Here is a 24296-nt window from a genome sequence, read left to right as displayed (position 1 = left end):
GATAATTCTGTACCAGTTGAACCTCCACTCAATGTTTGTCTTTTAGTTTAACAGGTCATGTCAAATAAACTGGGTGTGCAATAATGTGAGCATATTTTGTACGCTTTTGCATTTAAACTATGGACGAGTTTGTCATAAAATTATTTCTAATACGTTCTTTCCTTAGTGTGTGTGTGTCGGCGGAAACTTTATGCTTCTTGTTTTATGTATTTCTATGTAAACCTGAAAGCGGATCACAAGCATTGTCAGCGTAAAAGTGTTGCCCATACCTCTGATAATATTTACACTGTAGTGGTGGTTGTATTTTAGGTAGACTTTATATAGCCTTTTTTTCTAATAAGGTTTCTTTTAAAGTAACAGGTAGCTGGTATAATGGTTAATTTAGCTACCTCACAAACACAAGATACAGGGTTTGATTCTCGCCATTGGGAAAATTGTATAAGCTAGCATGACCCACAAGGGCATCTAGCTTAAATTCTTACCTATGAATCTATGGCCAAACTACAGATTTGTAAGATGTGGCAAGTTCATGATTAATTCATTTTAGAGGAAAGGTGTGGCATAATAGTGTAAGCCTTTACCTCAGAAACACAAGGTACAAGGTTTGATTCTGAACTTTGGTAGTTGGCTAAACGTTTAATAATCTGCAGACAGCATAGAAATTACCTATAAACTTAAAAACTTTTATTTCTATTTTAAATACTATAACATTAATTATTCTAATCTGGTTTATTTTTACACTGTAAATGTTATGATGTTGTATTTTATTTTTTCTCACTGTGTTCTTTTTCCTGCCTATTTTTGAAACTTGTGAGTTCTTACTCTGTAAACAGAATTTTAATAAGTAACTGTTTAGGTGAATAACAACTCTCTTTGTTTGTAGTTCAGAATGTGTCTGTCAGCTTTCTATGTCTGGTTTAGTTCTTCAGGGGTTTACAGTTTTGTTATCCCAAGTGTCGTCTTTTGTAATTTTGTCAAAACAAAATTTGTAGAAAAATGAGTTTGTCTACTATTATGACTTATTTGTGGTTATACAGGTGTGGCATAGTCCATATCATAGTAAAACAAACTTGTAACATACACCACTGTATACTTTCTTAGTAAGGTCTTAAATTGTCTGTTTTGTTATTACGATCCCTGTATTGTAAAATATTGCAAAGAAATAAACAAATTGCAAAAAAAATGCTTGTTAGCAGTATTGGATCTAGAGATTTGTGAATGAAATGCAGTCCGTGGACCTTGTGTAGGAGACTCAATGGGGCTGAACTTGATTTCCAAGACTTGTCAAAACTGTTGAACAAACATTTTGTGTATCCTAGCAAAAGACAGTTTGTTTAAGGTAATGGTATTTATTATACAGAGTATGTATGATGTAAGTGGGTTGTACAATTAAATATATAGTTAATGATCATTTACCAGGAACGTTGATTGAGCAGTCCTTTTTTTTTTTTTTTTTTTTTTTTCCCCAAGCATAGGTCTGGGGCGAAAATCTCCATTATACAGACATAATAGACTTCACTTGTATTGTTTTATTATTTATAGACATTTTCATTCTTGAGCTCCAATTCTATTATTCAGATGTCCTTGACATCAGTAACGTCATGTATGAACAGTTTGAATTAAAAATGTTAAGTTAGTTGGGTTATATTTAAGTGCATTTTTTTAATACAGGGAGGCAGATGTAGTGCAATATCATCAACATAGACCTGTTAAATTTAGGACATACGAAGATAAGGTAAAGAGTTGGAGCAGCCCAAAGGAAGGAGGGAGGGGAGTAGGCACACGGGTGATAAAGGAGGTGAGATGACAGAGAATGGAATAGTAGTTATAATAGTACATTAAGTTTTGTTCAGCAGAGAGTTATGGCAGAAGTTCATAGAACTATATTAGTACTGATTTAATCAGTGGTGGTGCAGAACTATTTATCAAGTGTTGCTTCATTTGGCATTTAAAGTCTTTCAGGAGTGTCCTGCATTATTAGGTTTAGTTATGGAGAGTAATTTGTCAGTGGAGCAAAGAGATCTCTTAGTAGTATAAGGCTGAATGATGGAGTAAAGAAAAGGACATTTTCAGTGTTGTACAGCAGTTTTGAAGGTTCTAATTCATTATGAGTGCAATGGATAATTATTTATTTACAGCCAGTTTAGTTGTTTTAGAGCAGCAGTGATGTTATCATTGTGAGGCAGTGATATGTTGGTTTGTTGTGAATTTGGCTACTTTATTGTAGCATTATTCTAGTTTGACTGATGGGGAGTTGAGATTGGTTAGGATGACAAAGGCATATAATAAGGTGGGGAGTAGAAAATGAGTGGTTATGTTTTGTTTGCCAAAGTCAGTAAAATAGTGTTTTTCTCTACAGAGGCAGTCTACTTTAGGCAAGTTTTCTTTATGGCTTGCTGAAGGTAGAGATAAAATTTTGGGTGGTCATCTATAATTACATGTAATACTTTGGTGTGGGATGCAAGTTCTATATTGGACTTGTTGAATGACATTATGTGAAAGGTAATTTCTTGGGAAAAGAGAGTTTGAAGTATTAGTGTTTTATTTTATTTATAATGTATTCAGGAGTAGTCAAGCCAAGCTTCTTTGGAGGAGAAGGATTTCTAGGTTAGTATTGGGAAAATAGGTAGTGTTCTAATGGTACGTATTAGAATAGAGTCAGTGTATTTTACTGTGGTGGCCTATTTGGCTGCTGTGTTTAGTTTATTGATAAATAAGATAAGTGAAGTGATCCTGAGATGGAGCCTTGTGGGACTTTGGCTGTAGGAAGAAAAGAACAGAAATCATCCTGTCATTTAACTGCTTGGGACCAGTTAGTGAGGTAACTAAGAAACCATTTAAGTGAGAAGGGTGATAGCCCATACAAAGAGAGTTTTTAATTGGGAGAATTTGATTGTTTCGAATGCCGTGGAGAGATCCCAGAAATAGGGTTGAGGATAGAAGACCTTGATTTCTATTGTGATTTATTATATCTTTGAACCTTAAGAGGGCAGTGGTTGTACTGTGATTGGGTCTGGAACCATGCTGTGGGGGGGGGGGGTTATTACTAATATATGTAGTAAGCGGAGAGGGAATGCATTTTTCCAAGATTTTGGATATGGGTGAGAGAATGAAGATTGATCTATAGTTTGTGAGGTTGGTTGATGAGCCACCTTTATGGTAGAGTATTGTATATGATTATTTTCATAAGGTGTAGGGACTTGCTTTTCTTGGATAGAGTGTTTATTAGAATTGAGACAACATATGCAAGGCTGTCTGCGGTGAGTTTGAGGTATTCAAATGGAGGTTGGTATGGCGCAGTGGTTGTTTTAAGTGTGCTTGGGTATTTTTCAGTTGTAGATGTTGGCACTGGAATGAGTGTGAACATCTGCTGTGGCTTCAATGATTGGGAAAGGTTGACTGGATTTGTAGTAGCTTTGTTTTGTAGGAAGGAGGTTACTATATTTATAAAATGCGAGTTAAACTGAAGCAATGCTTTGGGAGTTATTCGTTGGGGGTGGAATTGGTTTGGTTGATGTTCCCAGGAACGAGCAGTGTATTTATTGATTTCCAGAAGTTTTGTTTTTTTTTTTTAATAAGGAATTTTGAGTGTTGTATTTATTGCTTGCTATGGTTCCTTAACTGTTTATATTGTTGCAGGAATGTTTGAGACTTGGTTTGTAGCCATGATTTCCAGGCTTTATTTCTCAAGTTGCATTTTTGTTTTGTAAGTTAACCAGGAGACTGGTTTGTTTTTAACTCTTTTGGTTCTTGTTTTCAACTCTTGGGTCTTAACGGTGCTTGTTGTGTGAAAATAGTAGGTTATCTGGATTTAGTTTAACATAGTGCAAATGAATGTTTTAATAATGATGGTATCTGTTTGTTATGACCTTTAGGTTTTGTTGAAATGGATTTTTAGGGAGCACCACCTGCTATTTCTTTTTCTGTATAGCACTCCCAAACTAAGATTGATTTCTTGGACATTAATGTGAACAAGAATATGTTTGGTTGTATTTCAACTAGGTTATATAGAATAAGCTGTAGGAAAAACAACATTCTTCATCGTTCTAGCATGCACTCCAGACACATAACTAGGAATATAGTTAAAAATCAAGTATTACATTGTAAGAGATTACATACTGATGAGGGAGATCTTGAAGAGGCGTTAGTCTACATGTAGATCTTATCAATAGGGGCTATGAAGTCTGTGAGATTTAATAATGCTATGGAAGAAGTGAGCTCTCTTGAATATAATCAAACTAGACCCTATTTTTCTGAAGAACCCCCTATCAATGTACATGATGAAGGGAGAAAGGGTGCCAAGATGGTGAATAGGCTGTGTTTAACTTTTTCTAGTGATGTTAATAGGGTCTGTGAGATAATAACAGACCCCCAAATCAGTAGGGTTGTAGAGTACACTCCTAAATTTAGCTTTAAGAACAGTAAGAATCTGAAGCAACGCCTGTGTTCATAAAAACAACAGAATAAGTGAAAGATTTGCTTTGCAGCGTAAAGGAACATATGCTTGCAGGGCCTGTAAGATTTGCTGTAATATGTGGTCAACTTGTATGGTTTTGCATCCAGTACACTTGAAATCAATAGAATTCTCTCTATGCAGACTGCTGCACTAAGAACATAGTATATCTGGCCAAGTGTAATTCGTGCAGTGCATTTTATATAGGCAAAACGAATCGTATGTTGAAGGAGAGGGTTATGGAACATCTGAATGACATGCGTAATAATAAATCAACAAATGTACTGGCAAAACATGCATCAGATTGTGGTATTGACCATAACTTTAAGTTTTTAGTTTTACAAAAAATCAATGAGGGCTTAAGAGAAGGAGCTTTATGCAATGAAACTGAATACACAGAGCTGAGATGGAGTGTTGATTTTAAGGCTTATGTTCCACCTGGCTTGAACAGTGCTGTCTCTTTTTAAAACCTCTCAAGAAAGAGGTTGCCACATTAAATTTTATTGTGTGTTTTTATTGGTTGTTGCATGTATTTAAATTGCAAATTTGTAAAAGTTTTTTATTAAGGTCTGAAGAAAAGGGCAACCTCGAAAGCGCTTACCTAATTCATTATTTTATTGGTAATAAAAAGTGTGTATTTATTCTCCAGCCATCATGCCCTTTTATTCTAAATTATTTATTTTTTGGGTTTGTTGGTTCCACCGCTTTCTTTTTACAACATTTCTTAAAGACTGCCAACTCATTACACCTCCAAAAATGTTCCCAGTTACCACTTTCTTCCCTGTCACACCTCCACTATTTGCAGTTTAACTGAGGAAAAATTCTTGAGTCTTCTTGAGGTATAAAAATACTTTCGCAAACAAAAATCCTCAATTTTCTAGACTTTGTTGCATATTTGGGAGCCATACATATACCTTCCCATAGTTTCTTTGTGAATTTCTTATTTAGTCTCTCTTCTCATTCCTTTCTAACCTCCTCTGATTCTATAATTAACATGCAGTGTTTCATATGTCCTACTAATTATCCCTTTTTTAACTTGCCAGGTTTCTCAGCCTCACTACTTTACTTTATTTCTTACTCCTCCTCAGCCTCTCTTCCCTGTTTGCAGTTACACTCCGCTGTAAGTCTTGGTATACTTTAGAATACCTATAGTAATTTTTACAGTGCAGCTCTACTGTACAGAAATAGTAAAAGAAACAAAGTAAGAGTTTTGTCAATGGCTATTTGCTTAACTTTGTAGACACTGGTGGCTGCAGTAGCCTTTCATTATGTTGTATAGTTTTTTTTTTTTATCTTGGGCGTACTTTAAAAAAAAAGTTTATTATCCATCACGTTATTATAGAAATACAAACTGTGCAGTCCACATCCATGGTGCACTATTCATGTCCTCACTAGTGGCTGGCTTAACTGTCTTAACAATTTTAATATATACTGTTGGACTTGGCCCAGTCTCTGTGATTGTTTTTTTTTTTTTTGTTGGAGTAGCTTGCAGGTTCACTCTTAAGTAGGAGCATTGTTTATCCTGTTAGCCAGGCTGGTGTCTGTTCGGGGTATGCATATAAACAGTTCTTACTCGTAGCTAAATCATCATGCAGAGGTGTTAATACTTTTAATCAGGAGTTGGGTACTGCATCTGGGCCTGCGGTTTTCCAATTAGAGGCTTTTTTTAACTTTGTTTCAATCTGTCTGGCAGTTATTTCATCCCATTTCATATTCTGTACCTTTGAACTTCTTATTCTTTTCCACAGTATCTTCATAAATACTTCTCCAGAATGCATCTATTTCTCCTTTTTTTGGTGGTCTTTCAATTCCTTTTACCTTATTTCCCAATTCTCTATAAAACTTTTGTGTCATTGATAAATTGCTTATTTTGTACCTTTCTTTTATATTTATCTTTGTATCTAGGTTTTTCTGGCTGTACTGATATTTTTAGTTTATTATTTGAGATAGTGCATGGTAAATCCTGATCCGTTATGATACCGCACTTTGCTTTTATCATGTCTATCTTTTTCTGAGTATTTTGTTCTGTTCCCTCTTCTATACTCTCCTAACAGTGACACTTTTTGTCTTAATTGCTTTATAATTTTCTCTATTCGATACTTTCATGATAGCATTTGATTTCTCTCCTTCCTTTCCCTTACTACCCTGTGATCTTGTGGTAGAATTTTATCTGTTAATTTAGCTGCACAGTTAACATATCCTGTTTACTTCTGTTACATTGCATGGATCTTTATGGGCAGTCCTAATTACTATGTTAATTTTGTTTTATCAAACTTCTAAATTTTTGTTTTATTTGACTTTGTGCAGTCTATTTCTTTCATTGATCTTCATACGTCTAGCTATCTCTATTAAATCCAGAAACTTCTGTTAGCTATTATTTTTTCTAAACTGAGGGCACATTTTTTTTTCTTCTCCATTTTCTGTGGGCATTCTATAGAACGTTCCTTAGCATCTTCCTGTGGCACATTCTTTTCAATTTCACCCTGTGTCATCCATTGCTCTGTCATTTGGGAACTCACTAGCCTATCATTCCTCATCATTGACTGCGTCAGATTTGCCACAGTTTCCTCTTCATTCCATTGCTGTCCAGCTTCAGGTGAACATTTATACTGGTTTCCAGTGGAAGGCTTCCAAATGTCTTCATATTCCCATTCCACTGTTTTCTTCTCAGTTTGGATGTCTATTGCTCTATCCTGCTGTGGTGCTTTCTGTGTTAGATTTTCTGCACTGAATCCTTTAATTTGCAGGTACTCCATAACCTCAGTTTCTATTTCTTTAACTTCTCCATTACTAATTTTCTTTTCTATTTTTCTTCTTTTTCTTATTTTTTGTTTTGCAATGCAAAGTTTTCCATGTCCAGATTCCTTTGCCTATATTTCTCTTCAAATATCCTTGGTGCTGCTTTTTTGTATTGATTAGTTTTGCTTTCTCCTTTACATGAATATTGCACCATATCAAATCTCTTTCTTTCCCATGTCCATATTTCTTCTTTAGATGTCTCCTGATCTTCCTGTTTCTCCTTACTTTGGGGATTCATTCCATCATGCCATGATGTAACCCATGTTAGACCATCTACACCAAATCCTTCAATTCACAGGCATTCCATAACTTCAACTTATATTTTATTAACTTCTACTGTAATATTCTTCTTCTTTCATACATTCCCTCTTTCTGATACTTTTTTATTGTGAAATTTTCCATATCTGGATGCCTTTGCCTGTATTTCTCTTCAAATATCTTTGGGGCTGCCTTTTTTGTACTGATTTAATTTGGCTTTCAACTTTGTATAAGCATTGCACCATATTAAATCTCTTTCTTTTCATATCCATATATTTTTTATACTTTTCAAAAATCTCTAGGTTTTGTTTATATTTTTGCACTTCCCACGATGCTTCCTTTTCCAAATAGATAAAAGTTTCTTGGTCTATATAATGTTTTTCACAAATCTGTTGTATTAATGAACACGCATTTTTTATTTGAAGCTTCTGACAGTTTTTCTTGTGGAAGTATTTTTCTTTCCTCTAAAAAGTGTATACACCCCTATTGAAATGCCAGGTTTTTGTGCTATAAAAATGAGACCACAATAACCTATTTCAAAACCTTTTCCACCTTTTAATGTGATCTATAACCTGTACAATTCAATTGAAAAACAAATCTGTTGGGAGGGGGAGGTATAAAAAATAAAAAGTACAATAAGCTGGTTGCATAAGTGTGCACAACCTTAAATTAATGCTTTGTTGAAGCACCTTTTGATTTAATTACAGCATTGTCTTCTTGGGTAGGAGTCTAGCATGGCACATCTTGACTTGACAATATTTGCCCACTCTTCCTTGCAAAAGCGCTCCAAATCTGTCAGGTTGCGAGGGAATCTCTTCTGCACAGCCCTCTTCAGGTCACCACATGTATTTTCTATTGGATTTAAGTCTGGGCTCTGGCTGGGCCTTTCCAAAATTTTGTTGATTTTGGATATATGCTTTGGGTCATAGTCGTGTTGAAAGGTGAAATTCCTCTGTTTTCAGCTTTCTAGCAGATGCCTGAAGGTTTTGGGCCAAAAGTGACTGATTTTTGGAACTGTTCATAATTCATTCCACCTTGACTAAAGCCCCAGTTCCAGCTGAAGAAAAGCAACCCCAAAGCATGATACTGCCACCACCATGCTTCACCTTGGGGATGGTGTTCTTTTTGGTGATGCAAAGTGTTTTTGCGGCACACATACCTTTTTTAATTGTGGCCAAGTTCAACCTTTGTCTCATCAGACCATAACACATTTCCCCACATGCTTTTGGGCGACTTGATGTATTGTTTTGCAAATTTTAGCTGGGCCTGGATGTTTTTCTGTGTAAGAAAAAGGCTTCCGTCTTGCAACTCTACCCCATAGTCCAGACATATGGAGAATATGGGAGATTGTTGTCACATGTAGTACACAACCAGTACTTGCCAGAAACTTTTGCAGCTTCCTTCAGTGTTGCAGTGGGTCTCTTGACAGTTTCCCTGACCAGTTTTTGCCTTGTCTTTTCATCAATTTTGGAGGAATGTCCAGTTCTTTGCAACATTACTGCTGTCCCATATTTTCACCATTTTTTGATGACGGTCTTCACTCTGTTCCATGGTATATCAATGCTGTGGAAATTTTTTTGTACCTTTCTCCTGACTGATACCTTTCGACAATGAGATCCCTTTGTTACTTTGTAAGCTGTCTGCGAACCATGGCTTTTGCTGTAGCGGGCAACTGAGTAAATGTCAGGAAAATCCTGCTAGGATAGCTGAACTTTATTTGGAGTTAATCAGTCTCTCTAATTGATGGCAGGTGTGTACCCAAGAAGAATGAATGCTGTAATTTAAAATCAAAAGGTGCTTCAACTAAGTATTAGTTTAAGGGTGTGCACACTTATGCAACCGCTTATTGTATGTTTTTATTTTTTATATCCCCCCCCCCAACAGATTTGTTTGTTTTTCAATTGAATTGTACAGGTTATAGGTCACATTAAAGGTGGGAAAAGTTTTGAAATGATTTATTGTGGTCTCTCTTTTTTTTTTTGTTATATATCACAAAAACCTGGCATTTTAACAGGGGTGTGTACACTTTTTATATCCACTGTATATCTTGTGTCAGGAAAATCTGTGCTTTTTGCGTAATAGTAGCAATACATTTCTTTCCTGTCCTCAGTAGTCCACTCTATCGTCTTTGTGGCTCTTCTTTGGCCTGTCAGTTTTTGTGGACTGCTACTTCCTTCTACAAAGGAGGGAGGGGCATCTTCCCCCCTGGGCCTGGCCTGATTGTAGGAATGTTTCTGCATTTTGAGAATTATACACTGTCCTTTTTTCCAGTCCTGACACCAGGGCTGCCTGCCAGCATTGGGCACTTTTTTACCCTGGGTCTTGTGTACCCAGCTGTCTTTTTTTAAATTTTTGACCTACTTCTGTCCATGATGTATTCTGTATAAAATACAGTCTATATATCAGTGTTGTCTTGGTGGGGTTTTGTGAAAATACAGGGTCCACCTAGAGAAGGTACTTGCCAAGACTTGAAGATTAATTCAATTTCAGCAATACTACCCTCCTTTGCTTGCTGGCTTATCTCTCCATTCGGACACCAGTGTAGGTTCATCTCTGCTGTTAATACCGCAGTATCCTCATACCCTATAGTGACTGTTGCGAGAAGTACATTTGTGCCAGCAAAGGAGTAGATACATTTGGCAAGTTACACAGTGTGCAAGGCATTCTGTGTTGGCAAGATGGAATGTGCACTAAGGTTGAAGATCTATGAACACATGTATTCTGTTAAAAAGGCGATGTGACAAATCCATTATGTAAAAATTCTATGAGTTATCTTTGTATTGGAGAAGGTCACAGTCTTTGAGAGGGACTAGCTGTACTGGCAACGTATGTTGAATGCAGCCCGACCACCAGGATGAATAAACACATCTGTAGTTTTTGCTTTTTATATTAAAAAAAAAAAAAAAAAAAAAAAAAAAAAGCTGCCATGCTGTGAAGTTTTAACTATATTTACTTGTACATGCACAAATAAAAATAAGTTATTTTAATGTTTTATTTTTTGTTTTGATCCCTCAGACCTCATATTTACTGGCCTGGCTCCCAGTTTTTTGTTTTGATCCCTCAGACCTCATATTTATTGGCCTGGCTCCCAGTACCTAATGTCCACGGAGCTGGTTGTGGATCCTGAGAGTGTCCTGAGGGCTAAGCTTGTGTGTACTTCCATCTGGGGTTACTCCCCCACCCCCATTGATTTTGCATGAGAGCAACACCCTGTTTGGATCACACCTTCCTTTAGGGAGTGTGTCAATGAGTGCCCTCCCACCTTGGAGCACATTGTTAAGGAAATTTCTTATTGGATGTTACTTTCATGTGATAATTCTCTCTAAAATATAGAGAAGGAAACTGAGAATAATTTTTAGTTCCTGTGAAGTTACTAGTCTTTTACAATCCTTGTAGAGTCGTCTAGCAGTTTTTTTTATCCTTTAGTTCATTTTATAAGAATTGTTGGTTCAAAGCATTTAATTCTAACATTTTTATTGTTTTTACTGTATTAATAGGATAAAGAAAGTGTTCTTATATGGGACTAAAATTATTATTCTTTAAGTGTGAGTAAGATCTTCTCATTGATTGTTTTCATGTGACTCGGTATTTTATTTAAATGAAGTGTGTTGGGCTAGACTTAAATTTTGAAGAAGTTCCTTGAGATTTTTTTTGGAATGGAAGCACTTAATGTTATCTAATAAACGTGGTCCTCCATTATTGACTTTTTTTTTTGATAGTGGAGTAGTAAACCAGTCATTGGAACATGCATAGCCAATGTGTTTTTTTTTAAGCTTGGTGTTACTTTAAACATATTTGTTGAGTTTGTGACAAGAATTTCAGTTATTTCTTTTTTTAACAAAAAAGAAAAAATTCAATTTGTCTGAATGTGAGTCAGTAGCCTTGAAAGAATTAATTAAAATGACTGATTTTATTGTTTTATGAAAGCAGACAAAGGCAGTGGCCTAGTTATAATGTTACAATAAGAAGATGTTAAACGTATGGGATGTTTTGTTAAATGTGCATCCCATCATCTATTAAATCGTTATTAATAATTGGCATAAAAGAGTAGTGTTTTACTAGATATGTTTGAGTAGGGTGCCATTAATTATAAGCTTTTTGATTACCTGTTAATGACCCTAAACTAAAAATTCACAAGGATAAAAAAGCCTCCCTGTAGGCCAATAGCTGTGGCTAAAGGATGTAAAATTAAAGGCATTTCTATTTGGATTGTATTTTAAGTTCGGTAGTTCAGAAAAGTATTTCCTTTTTGTGAGATTCTTGGCATTTACTTGGATCTGTTAAGAGAACACAAAATCACTGGTTCAGAAACTGCTCTGTTTGTAATAGAAGTAGAATCTTTATACAGTTGCATTCCCCAGGTCAAAGGTGTAGAATTTGTGAGAGAATACTTGAGTCATATTCAGAGATTGTCTAATCAGTCAGTCAACATTATATGTACTAGTGCTAATTTTTTTTTTTAACTGAAATATTTACCTTCAGATTAAGGGGGTTGCTGTGGGAGCCAAGACAGCCCCGGTATTTGCTAATTTAGTTATGTCCCTGGAGAGGGAAAAAAATGTTGTTTATACATCACTTTTTTAAGATGTGCCCTTTTATAAGAGATGTATTGACTACTTTATTTTCATTTGGAATGATGCTATTAAATTATTTTGAGTTTTTACAGTGGATATTAATAATACTGTGTTTGTAACAGGTCCCACCCACAGTTTAATAAAGTATTTTTTTATATAACACCAATTATCAATTTAGATTAAAAAAATTTTGAGAGGAAACTTTTCAGGAAAAAAAAAACATTTTACTGTACTGTGTTCATTACATAGGTAAACATTCAAAATTTATCAAATTGAACTTAGTGAGAGGGCAGAGCTTCAGAAATTTTATAAGGCAGGTAAATGTTTAGAAAGAGATTGTTATCCTTTGGAAGAACTAATTAGAATTTCAGATGAAATTAAGTTCAAAAGATTTTCCTAGTTTTTTCTAACATTTGATTCAAGGTTTCCGTCTGGTAAAAACAAAAAAATGAGAAGAAAAGAAAATGGGAATAAGAATAATAGCAATGATATTTTGGGAAGTGGAACTTTAATAAGTTATTGGAAGTTAAGGGGTTATACTGGCAGTTACATTTAGCAGTTGATAAGCACCTGGGCTGAAATGATTCTATTAATATTAAATGTGTTTTGAAAGAAAGGGGATACAAATATCGAAAGTGTTTTTTAATGCATTTAATTATATGTTTCATTTAAAAAAAAAGCGCTTTTTTTTTTTTGTATGGGACTAAAATTGTTATATTCCTTAAGATTTTTTTTTGAGTGAAAGCATTCAGTACTGTCTAATAAACGTGTTTTTCCATTATTGATAGTTACACTAGACACCGTTGGGGATCACTTTCTATTCTGTATCATATGGAAACGTACCAAAATACATATCCATGTCCAATATTATATTTATTTTATTTTACATTTGTTAACCAGGGGTGTCTGAGCTGAAAAGGCCGTTTTTCAGCAGAGGCCCGGGGAGAAAAGCTCCACATAGAAAAATTACAGATACATTTAGTTATTTAGACATGCTCAGTATACACGCAAATTACAAAATATATGTTTTTACAGTGGTATGCAGCACATCGACAGTTACAGTGGAGAGAACAAACAAAAAAGTATTAATTTAAAAATAAAGGTAATTCATAGATTTGTGGTGTACAGCTGAAATTTGGAACATAGGTGGAATACATACATAGTACACAGGTACAGTACATATATTGTAGATTAGCCAGTGTTTGAGAGTAAGATTGACAACTATTATCAAGTACTCTAGGTTTAGTATGTGTACCTTTTATCCGCTTTCACTAGCCTGGGGAGCAATCATGGCACTGCCAACTTTGCTTGAGATGTTGCCTGATGAGGTCTTTAAAGGAGGCTTTGGACGATATGTTTTGAATGCTAGTGTGGACAGAGTTCCATGAAAGTCTTATAGGTTCATAGGAGTTACTAGACTAGTGACACTAGAGCCCTAGCGTGCCTAGCCATGTCAATCCTGAGTTGCCCCAGTTTTCCTTGGGTAGATGGATGTAATTTGCAGAGCGAGTCTGTGATCAACACCAATTACCACTGTCCACGAGGGACATCGGTGCCATCACCTGGGGTGAATTTGCAATCTCCCATCCATTTGTCTAGGTTGTGCTTTGAAAAGGGTCAGTGAGGAGCTCTGCTTCACGTGAACTGGAAGTTTTTTCCAGAGGAGTGGCAATCTCTGGGAGATGTATCTGGCTGACAAGGATGTTCTGTTTATGCACAGGCTAGGTTAAAATCCCTAGAGCAAGGGACTTTTGTGCCATTTGACTTGCAGATGTTCAGCATTTCCATTAGGGCAGGGGCGGAGACTGCCCTATAGGCCAGGCACAAGTCACCTCTCAGCAGCCTATAAGATACAGAGTACAGTGACGGGACAAGAAAAAACAGGGCCTCCAAACCATGACCTACATGGATAGACTGAGAGTACAGTGACGGGACTTTCAGTCTATCCATGTAGGTCATGGTTTGGAGGCCCTGTTTTTTCTTGGGGAGAAACCTCTGTGCTCACTCCAGCTGTACAGGTTTCTGGTGAGATGCATCCAAGAGGAGCATTGTACTCTGTCAGTGGTCTGATGAGGATTGAGTAGAGTGGAGCTATAACCTCCTTAGACCTGGATGCGATGCCCTTGCTTATGAGATGCAGAATGTAGAAAGCTTTCTTTACTGCTGTGGAAACTTGGTGCTCAAAGTTCAGATTGCTATCAACTTGTGTTCCCAGATCTTGCACCACTGGGTTTGAACTTGAGAGGTGCTGTCAATATTGTAATTAGCAGGGAATTCCACTTTGCCAAAGGGGATAATAATGCACTTTTTGTGTGTAATTGTAGACCGTGGCTTTGGCTGCAATCATTTATCTGTGTTAGCCCCTCCTGTAATATGTTAACATTGTTGGAGGACTAAATGATTGCACCCAATTTGCAATCATCTGTGAACTTGGTAAGCTAAAGGCCATCTACTTTAGCATGGACTTCCGAGAAATAGATTCCAAACAGGCTTGAAAACTAAACTCGGGACCAAATTTCGTAGCACAAAAGATCCCTCTGACCATCTTAACTTTAGACAAATAAGAAACTCCACTAAAAAGCTGTACTACTGGATAAAATAAACTATTACTGCCATTTACAGCAAACCAACCAACATAATCCGCAAAAGTTCTGGGCAGGCATAAACTCTCTCCTAAAGCCTGACCACAGTGACACCCCACACCCCCTAGGCACCTCCAAACCAACTCAAAACAAACTGCTGATGCCTTCAATACCTTCACTGAAACTGTCCAGTCTGTAGCTAACCAACTAGCCCCTAATATCTCCTCTCAGTCCCCCTCTACTAACACTTCCATTCCCACCTTTCAACTGCAACCTGTACCCACTTCACTTATTCATTATCTCCTCCACAAACTTAAAACCTCCTCACCTTCTGCTGACCTTTTACCAGCTCAATATCTAAAAATTGCAGCCAATCCATTAGCCTATCCTATTTCCATCCTGATTAACAGAACCATTGTAGAAGGCTGCATTCCTTCACTTTGGAAAATTTCACATGTCATTCCCCTGCATAAAGGAGGGATCTCTACAGAACTCTCAAACTACCGTCCCATAGCCTTACTCTCTTTTAGCTTAAATCATGGAGAAATGCATCCAAAAACAACTTAAGCACCTATTAAACCACAACCTACTAGCCGACTGTCAACATGGCTTCAGGCCTTACCACCGCACCACCTCAGCCCTTCTTTCTTTTACTGACTGTATCAACAAAAACCGGAACAATAACATATTAACCTCTGCTCTCTTTATTGACCTATCCAAAGCTTTTGATATGGTCAACCACCAGATACTATTAAACTTACTTAAAACTTTTGCTCTTGACTCTAGTGCAATAAAATGGTTCAAATCATATCTTCTTAACAGACAACAGGCAGTGTGCTGGTAAAACAGCTTATCCAACCTACTACCTATTACCCTAGGAGTCCCCCAAGGATCAATACTGGGCCCCCTTCTGTTCTCAATCTTCATCAATGACCTACATACCAGTCTGTCCTCTGCTACATGTATACAATACGCTGATGATTCTACTTTGATTTGTTCTGCCACATCCCCCTCTGAATTACACTCTATTACCCAACAGACTTTCCAAAATGTTGAAAAATGGTTCTTGAACCGATGTCTAATCTTAAACCCCAAGTAAACCAAATTATTACTTTTCTCCCCCACCCGAAAATCTTCTCCACTCAATTTCTCTGTCTTCTCTAATAATGGCACCTACATATCTCCTGACCCCTCCACCAAGCTCCTCTGAGTAGAGATAGACAACAACCTATGCTTTGACTCGCACATTAACACAATAAAACTAGTCAACAGAAAACTAGGCTCCTTGTTTAAAATTAAACCATTTCTTACACCACTTGCCAGAACTTCCATAGCACGTACCCATTTGATCTCTACCCTACTGTACGCCGCCTCCATCTATACAAATCTGTCCAAAACTAACCTCTCCAAACTAACTGTTGCCTACAAGAGTATTGCCAGATTTGCCACTGGCTCTACCTTTAGAACTCACCACTGCCAAAACTTAAAAAAACTGGGATGGCTAGAACTACAAAATCTCATCTTATTTCACCTGCTCTCTTTAGCCCATAAAATCCTCTACAAACCTACCAGCACCCCTATACTCACGACTCTCATTAGCCCTTATTGTAATCTCAAAAGTCTGCGTTCCTCTAACAAACTTGTAATATCTACCTGTAAATCCAACAACTTAGCAGGCGAGTCCTTGTTCTCCAACACAATTGGAAAAGCCTGGAACTCCCTTCCTTCCAACCTCACTGCTCTCTCCACTCTTCCCAGCTTCAAATCCCAACTCAAAACTCACCTTCTAACTCTCTGGCTCTGCCCCTGCTCTAACCCTGACTAGACACCATTCTGCTCCTAGAACTCTCACTTGTCTTGCTTCTAATCTTATCAAAAACTTACTACTAAATTCTAATTAGCTTTTTTCCCTTTGATGTTCTTATTTTGTTTATTGCAGACACTGTAAAAACCGCATTTGCACATTTTTTTGCGCTTGTATTCAGCTCAGGAAGTGCCTACCAGGTGTTCTGCAGAGTTCTACAGCAGCAGAGAGACAAAAGAGAGACTTTGGAGTGATTTAAGTATAATTTTTCTGCATTTTCTTGCTGTCTTTAACTAATTCTGCCTAAAACGTTTTTTTTGTTTTTTTTTGCATTTGTGATTTTAAAAAGCTTGTTTCTGCTACATGTTGTACTTATTTGCTGCCTGCACTTGAACTAAGTCATTTTTGTGTTTAAATCTGTTTAACTGTTGTAGGCTACACACTAAAGTGCGATAGCCTTTTCTGCTTTATTTTCTGAAAAAAAAACAAAAAAAAAAACTAGTTTCCCACCTTTCTGAACTAGTATAGTCCAGTTTTTGGGTTATTGCTGAATTCAGGGCTGTTACAAGTTTCTGTGTTGCCTATACCTTACTTGGATAGAAGGAAGTTTCTCTGTTTACTTGAGAGAGGGGAGCTTTGAGCAGCCTATCTGTCCCTGGAGGAGTGGTTTCAGCCAGACGTTAGTAGTTTATTGGCCATTTTGGGCTAATTTCTATCTTTCTTTTCCCTGCTATAAAAACTGCATTTGCGCAGTTTTGCACGCCGGGCAGCACCAGTTAGTTAGGGTTAAACTATTTCCGGCTCCATGAAGTCTACTCTTCAATTTTTCCCTTGGAACTAGACCAACTTTAAAATTAAGCACTCAAACCATTCATTTCACAGCCCAGCACTTGCTCAAAACTCGTAGCAAGCACTAATTAACCCTAGCACTAGACCCCCCTATACTGTCCAGAAGGACAAGGCTCTCTATTCGTCCCTACCAGCCAATCAGTAAAATGGCTCACTTTACCTATTCAGGCATGTCCAATGGGCAGTTTCAGGTGTACTCCTCCAGTCCAACTGGTGAGTCTGGGCATTTTGAGGCAATATTGCAACTGCCTCATGTACACAGACAACCCTCTCCTCCTACCACCAAAAAGTAATATATGCGAGAGATGCAATTATACAGCCAAACTGGAGGCAAAGCTCTCTCAACCCAAGACTGGAACTGATAGTCAAGAGGAGAAGAGAAATACTTGCAACACACCATCAGTCTCACATAGACCTACTAAACCAACACTGGCAAATAACACACACAAATACACGAAAACATACTCGGAGGCTCCAAATAAAAATCTGTCAAAGCAACAGAGACCTCCAAAGCAGACATCCAAGCAACCTCCACACCCCATCACAAACCATGAAACACACACTTCACATAATTGGTGTGCCATGCAGTCACAGCCCTTAAGGCAAAATAACATACCCAACACACTAGTAATAGACGACTCTATAGTCAGGCACACTGATGTCCCACTAACTAGGCTGGACAAGGAGAAGGTTACAGTTAGCTGCCTTGTCAGGTGCCAGAATCCGCCACATAACACAAGCACTCCAGAACAAGTACAACTCTGTCATTGTCCATGTTGGTGTGAATGACCTGAGACGTACCAACCTGGACTACATGAAAAGAGACATGGAAGAGCTCTCTTATCACCTACCAAAGGCCGGTATGACCCTGACCCTAAGTAGCATCCTGCCCTCACCAAGAATGATGCCACAGTATAAAGAAAAATGATCAATTTCAACAGTTGGCTAAGTTTCTGGTGTCATTCAAAGGGGATCCAGTATCTGTCCACCTGGGATGACATGCTCGACAAGCCACGTTGCTTCACAAGAGATGGCTTGCACCTGTCACCCTTAGGCTTTCGAATACTGGCCAAGACTTTTGCTGCCCTTTTTAGGGAAGGGCTCAAAAGACAAACCCACCACCGTAAATAGCACAAGTAACCAAAAACTGAGGGTAATGCTACTCAACGCCAGAAGCCTAAACCTCAAAATGCATGCACTCGAGGCACTCCTCAGTATGGAGAACATCGATATCTGTGCAGTAACAGAAACCTGGTTTAAGGCTCCAGAGAGCTCCCCAGCACTATCAGGCTATAACTCATACCATACGTTTTGGCCACAGAACCCGGACCGAAACACAAAAGGTGGATGTGTATCCATATTCATCAAGGATACCCACAGCTCCAGGTTAGTGGCACAGCACGATGCCTCCGAGATCATCCATGTGTAACTAACAACAGGTAAAGCTACAATTCAAATTGTAGCTTGCTACAGATCACCCACCATGACCCAGGACCCCCATTTAACGTCTCTGGAGTCACTGGAAAATATGAAGGCCCTACCAAACGCCCTAATATTGAGTGATTTCAATTATCCAAACATTAACTGGGAGAACTACTCAAGTACTAACTCCCTTGCCCAACACTTCCTAGAATTTATAAATTCGAATGCCCTGGATCCAACTGGTCAACACCCCCACCAGAGGTGACAACATATTGGACCTGGTCATCACCAACATGGGCGACCGGTGTTCCACACCAGAGGCCAACCCCTCACTGGTTAGATCAGACCATAGACTAATCACTCTGGATATCCACATTCCGCCCCCACCCCCAATCAAGGAAACCACTGTGAAAAACTTTTCAAAAGCAAACTTCATGTTACTTAAGACCGAGGTGGAAAGGTTCACAACCCCCATGCTAAAGGACAGTGCTGTCCAAGCTGCTGAATCCCTTACAAAGGCACTCCTGGTAGCACCTTCAAGAATACATGGATCGTGCTATCCCAAGCAAAACCAAGGCTCACTCCTCTAAGAAAAGGAAACCAGTCTGGTGGACCCCTGCCATAAACAAGCTATACAGTAGGAGGAGGAAACTAGTACAGAAAAGAGTAAAATCCCAAGAAGTATAAACATCCCTTATCAGTAAGAAACTACGATACCTCATAAAATCATCCAAGGCTAGCTTCAAAAGAAAAATTGCCAAGGACTCCAAAGATACCCACAAAGCGTTCTTTAACTATGTCAAGAATCTAAGTGGAAACTCTCCAGATCTGCTCTGAGTTAGTGCAGAATGGCACAAAATACACTGAACCGACTGATATTGCCAACATTCTGGCAGACAGATTTAGTGCAAACATCACCCTCCTCTCACCCCCTAAAGGGCCCATAACCATACAAGAAGAATGTAGAGCCCCGGCAGTCACTGACACACAGGTTAAAACAGCCCTATCCAAAGCCAAAAACACAGCTTCAATGGGACCGGACAGTGTCCCAGGCTGTGTCTTACACGAGCTCCAAAATTAACCTACCCCTCACCTAAAAACACTGTTCAAACTCTGCCTCCCTACAGGCTATGTACCCATAGAGTGGCACACAGCAACAGTTATCCCGCTCCTCAAAGGTGGAGCCACAACGGACCCCGGGAACTATCGCCCTATAAACCTGACTAGCCTGGTCTGCAAGGCTATGGAGTGCATCATCATGGAACTCCATTAACAGAGACATTAGGAACCTCCAAACATTGGACCCTACCCAGTTTGACATAGTTAAGGGCAGATCATGGCTCCTAAACCTGGTGGACTTCTTTGAGACAGTTACCAAGGCTTTAGATTAGGAAAAGGAGGTCCACACAGCCTACCTAGACCTCGCAAAGGCTTTCAACACCATTCCCCATTCTGGTATTATAGACAAGTTCACCAACCTGAACATAAACCCCTACGTCACGAGATGGGTTGCCAATTGGCTCACGGATAGAACCCACACGGTGAGAGTTGCAGGCTCTAGGTCTGACTCTAAATCAGTTACAAGTGGCGTCCCCAGAGCTCAGTCCTGGGTCCCCTCCTGTTCGGTATATACTTCTCAGAGGTACAGGCAAGCACAGGAGGACTATGGCTGACCAAGTTCGCAGACAACTGCAAACTGGGGGCCATAATTGACTCTCTGGCTGATACAGACATCCTCCAGAAGGGTCTCGCTGAGACGGATACCTGGTGTCAAAATCATGGCCTCAAACTAAATGCCAAAAAGTGCATAGTCATCCCCTTTGGAAAAAACAAAGTACACGCGAACTACCACATATGTGGTAGTTCCCTAAATACAGAAAATGTAATAAGGGATCTGGGGACCCAAGTAGATAATAATCTTTCCTTTGATAATCGTATTGCCAAGGTGGTTAGAAAATCTTCCTATGTGGCCCACCTAATCACAAAGGTGTTTGCATCTAGAGTAAAAGAGGTTATTGTGCCCCTCTATTCATCAGACCCATCATAGAGTACAACACCCCATTTGGGATGTACCTTTACAAGACATCTGCAACAGCTGGAAAGACCACGGAAGTACCTCACCAAGAGGATTACAGGCCTCAAACAGATGCCCTATGCAACCCGACTGAAGAAACTCCAACTGTACTCGGTTGCATACCGCTTACTCAGAAGTGATCTCTGCCTGACATAAAAGGCCATGTCCAACCCAGAATTGATGGACATGCTCCACCTAAAAAAAAACCCAAATCCCTGAGAGCCACATGCTCTAGGGATCTAAACCTCACCACAACGATAAATAGGACATGCTGGAGGGATAGATTCCTGTCCCAGATCCTCCCCATGCTCTACATTAAGCAGAGCCTCTCATGAACACTCTTCAAAAGAAACCTTGACGAGTGGATGGGAAACAGAAAATTTACTCCGGGGATCACTGCAGTGGCTCTGCTTCACAGAAGCACAGGGAACTAATGGCTCTGCTGGACAGGGGCACAGGGAACTAATCTAAGGGGGTGGTGAAAGCCGACACATTCTGGCTAGGCTTATAGATTCCCTCGGGCAGATAGCCTAGTACTATGAACCTATTATGATTATCATTGACCTGGGATGCTATTTTAGCTTCGTAGTTTGCTCTAGAGGACTTTACAAGATTTCTGATTTGCTTGTTCAAGCTGTGGAGGGATTTCTTCATCTGGTTGAGTCCATGCCTTCTTGTTCTTGGCCATCAGTTTCTTCTTGTTATATAGCTTGTTTATACTTGAGGTCCACCAGGGTGGCTTTTTCTGGAGGACCCAGTTCTGATCCGGTCAGGTACAGCCGAGTCTGCACAGTTTGTGTTCATGCAGGGTATTTGCATACACCTCTACATAGGAGTCATTGTTTTCTGTGATTGTGGGGGTATAAAACATCTTGTACCATCATTTAGTAGGCGGTAGTTTGCTTTTGAAAATTTTTTTTGCACCTGTGGAGGGTGTCTGGTCCAATAGTTAGTTCGAACAAGACTGATTTATGGTCTGCCCTTACCAGGGAGGGTATCACACATGGGAGAGTGCAGTACCCCCCCCCCCTTGTTGGTGAGTACTATGACTAGGACATTTTAAGGCCCTTGTGGAGGTGCAGACCTTCTGTTCCAGAGCATTTGTGTTGACAAACTCTGCCATGACTAAGGTGTTGGGCTTGTATGGTGAGTGAATTCCAGTAAGTCCAGGTAGGCGGTGTTGTAGCTAGCAATGATGTGGTAGAGTTCTTTGCCTATAGTTTAATTGGACATGGAGTAGTTTGAGAGAGTCCTACTGTTTGACCAGTATTGAGGTGTGCTGCAGCGGCCTTGAACCATGTCTTGGTGACCGCACAGATGTCAGCATCTTCCCAGGTGAGGAGTGTTTCTGGCAAGTGCAGCTTCCCTTCTCCTGGCATTAAGCAGCAAAACCTTTAGTTTGTCTCAAGTGGATTTTGTTGCATCAGAATTGTTGTTTTGACATTGCCTAAAAAGGCACTATGGCGGAGGTAAGCTCCTTTGCCAGTATCTGAAAACCTAGACAGACAGATGCAGACCACCTCTAGCAAAGCACCATGGTCTGTTGACCGTATCTTCCCAGGCTGACAGATACTGGATCCCGTCTGGATTGACACCTGAAGCTAACCCAGTTGTTGAAGTCCATTTGTTTCATTTTTGTTTATATTATGGCATCATCCTGGATGAAGGTAGAATGCTGTTTAGGGCTAGGGTCATAGGGTCATACCTACCTGGGACACGCAATCTTAGAGTTCAGTCGTGTCTGTCTTCATATAGTCTAGAGAGGTACGTCTGAAGCTGTTCACCCCCAATATGGACTATGACTGAATCATAACAGTACTTGAGTGCATTTGTGATTTGACAGATCCTGGCACCTGACAGGCAGCTGACTGTGACCTTCTCTTTGTCCAGAATGGTGAAGGGGACATCTGTGTGTCTCACTGGAGTTGTCTATGACTAAGACATTGGGTTTTGAGGTGTTTTGCCTTGTGGGCTTATTTGCTGAGACACTGGTGTATGTGTTATTTTGTGTAGTGGTTATTGTTTGCATAGCAGTATGTATAAGTGGTTTACATTTGAGGGTCTCTAATCTGTTTGGAGGCTTCTAGTGAGCATTTCCACATATGTGGGTTTGTGTTGTGACCTTATTTTGTGTGAGAGGTGAAGTGTGTGCTGACAACCTGTTTGATGTCTGGTTTGTTGTCAGGTGAGAGAATGGACTCCAGTTTCAGTGTAAATACATCTCATTTGTTTTGATTTCTATCTAACTGTTCTTAAACAGAACATCATACAATTATTAAAAAAAACTACTTGTAGAAGCAGTAATTCATTTCAACAAAGCCTTTTTTACCTTATTAGACTTTTTATCTCCTTCATGAAAGAATACTCAAATGGCACTATGGCTAATAACGCAAATAAACATCTAAAGAACAATAGAAATAATGCATGAAAATGGCATCTAGGTGGGTAAAAAACCCAACAATTTGTCTTCTGCAAAACTGGCCCTTGTGCATTGTCACAGTACGAACCAGAAGACCAAACAGAATTACTGCAATGATCTACAGGAAAACCTTAGTAAATACCTAATAAATATTTGGTTAACAGTAACCTTCTGCAGCCTGATAAAAATACTAGCTCTGCTCTTTCCAGATGAAAGATCCTATAATGTAACATGCAAATTTTGATTCACTCAATGTTCTGATGAAGTACATGCCGAGGAAGAAATACAAAAGTTTGTCCAACAAAAAGCCCGTTATGAAACAGGAGATTCTACTTCATGTTCTTCTGGTAAAGACACAGAAAGACTGTGCCAGTAAAACCTTTTTCCAGTGTTTCAATGGAAAATGTGTGACAAAGGGAAAAAGAGCAGAGGAGCCGACTAAAAGAATCGAGAGTACACTGAAAATGAAGCAGAGAGAGACTTTTGGAGATTAAGATGAACAGGAAAAGAACAAGAGAAGCTGAAATATCGAACTTTGACTTTAAGCTTGTAGGGGGACTCTAAAGTATATGCCGTACTTTGTCATTAACGTTTGGAGAATAAAATTAGTAACTTGGAAACTGACGTGTGGGATTACAAAGTAATAATTTATATTTATGAAACGGGTCAGAACAAGAAAATCTGGGCATATTGGACTTTGTTAAACTTTTCATAGGTTCATAGGTAAGTACTAGGCTATCTGCCCATGGGCATTTATAAGCCTAGCCACAGAGTGATGGCTTTCACCTCCCCATTAGATTAGTAACCTCTGTCAGCAGGGCTCCTGAAGTGATCCCAGGGTAGAACTTACGATTACCCATCCACTCATCAAGATCCCTCTTGAAGAGGGTCAGAGAGGAGCTCTCTCGAATATGGATTGGGATTCTATTCCAGAGTGAGGGGAATCGCTGGGACAGGAATCTATCCCTCCAGCATGTCCTGTTTATTGTTGTACATAGGTTCAAGTTGCTAGAACGGGTGGTTCTGAGGGATCTCGTTTTTTTTAGGTGAAGCGTGTCCATT

General features: G+C 38.9%; 1 protein-coding gene across 1 annotated transcript in view; it reads left to right on the top strand.

Annotated features, from left to right (window-relative positions):
• Positions 1–24296, top strand: part of MED14 (mediator complex subunit 14) — a 1872212-nt gene that overhangs the window by 430 nt on the left and 1847486 nt on the right. The gene's annotated exons all lie outside the window — the stretch shown is intronic.

This window comes from Protopterus annectens, chromosome 5.part0 (assembly GCF_019279795.1).
Source record: "Protopterus annectens isolate FY-2018-M chromosome 5.part0, PAN1.0, whole genome shotgun sequence".
NCBI classification, from domain to species: Eukaryota; Metazoa; Chordata; order Ceratodontiformes; family Protopteridae; genus Protopterus; species Protopterus annectens.
The sequence above is the reverse complement of the archived record's forward strand: the minus strand, read 5'-3'. Positions and strand labels throughout refer to the sequence as shown.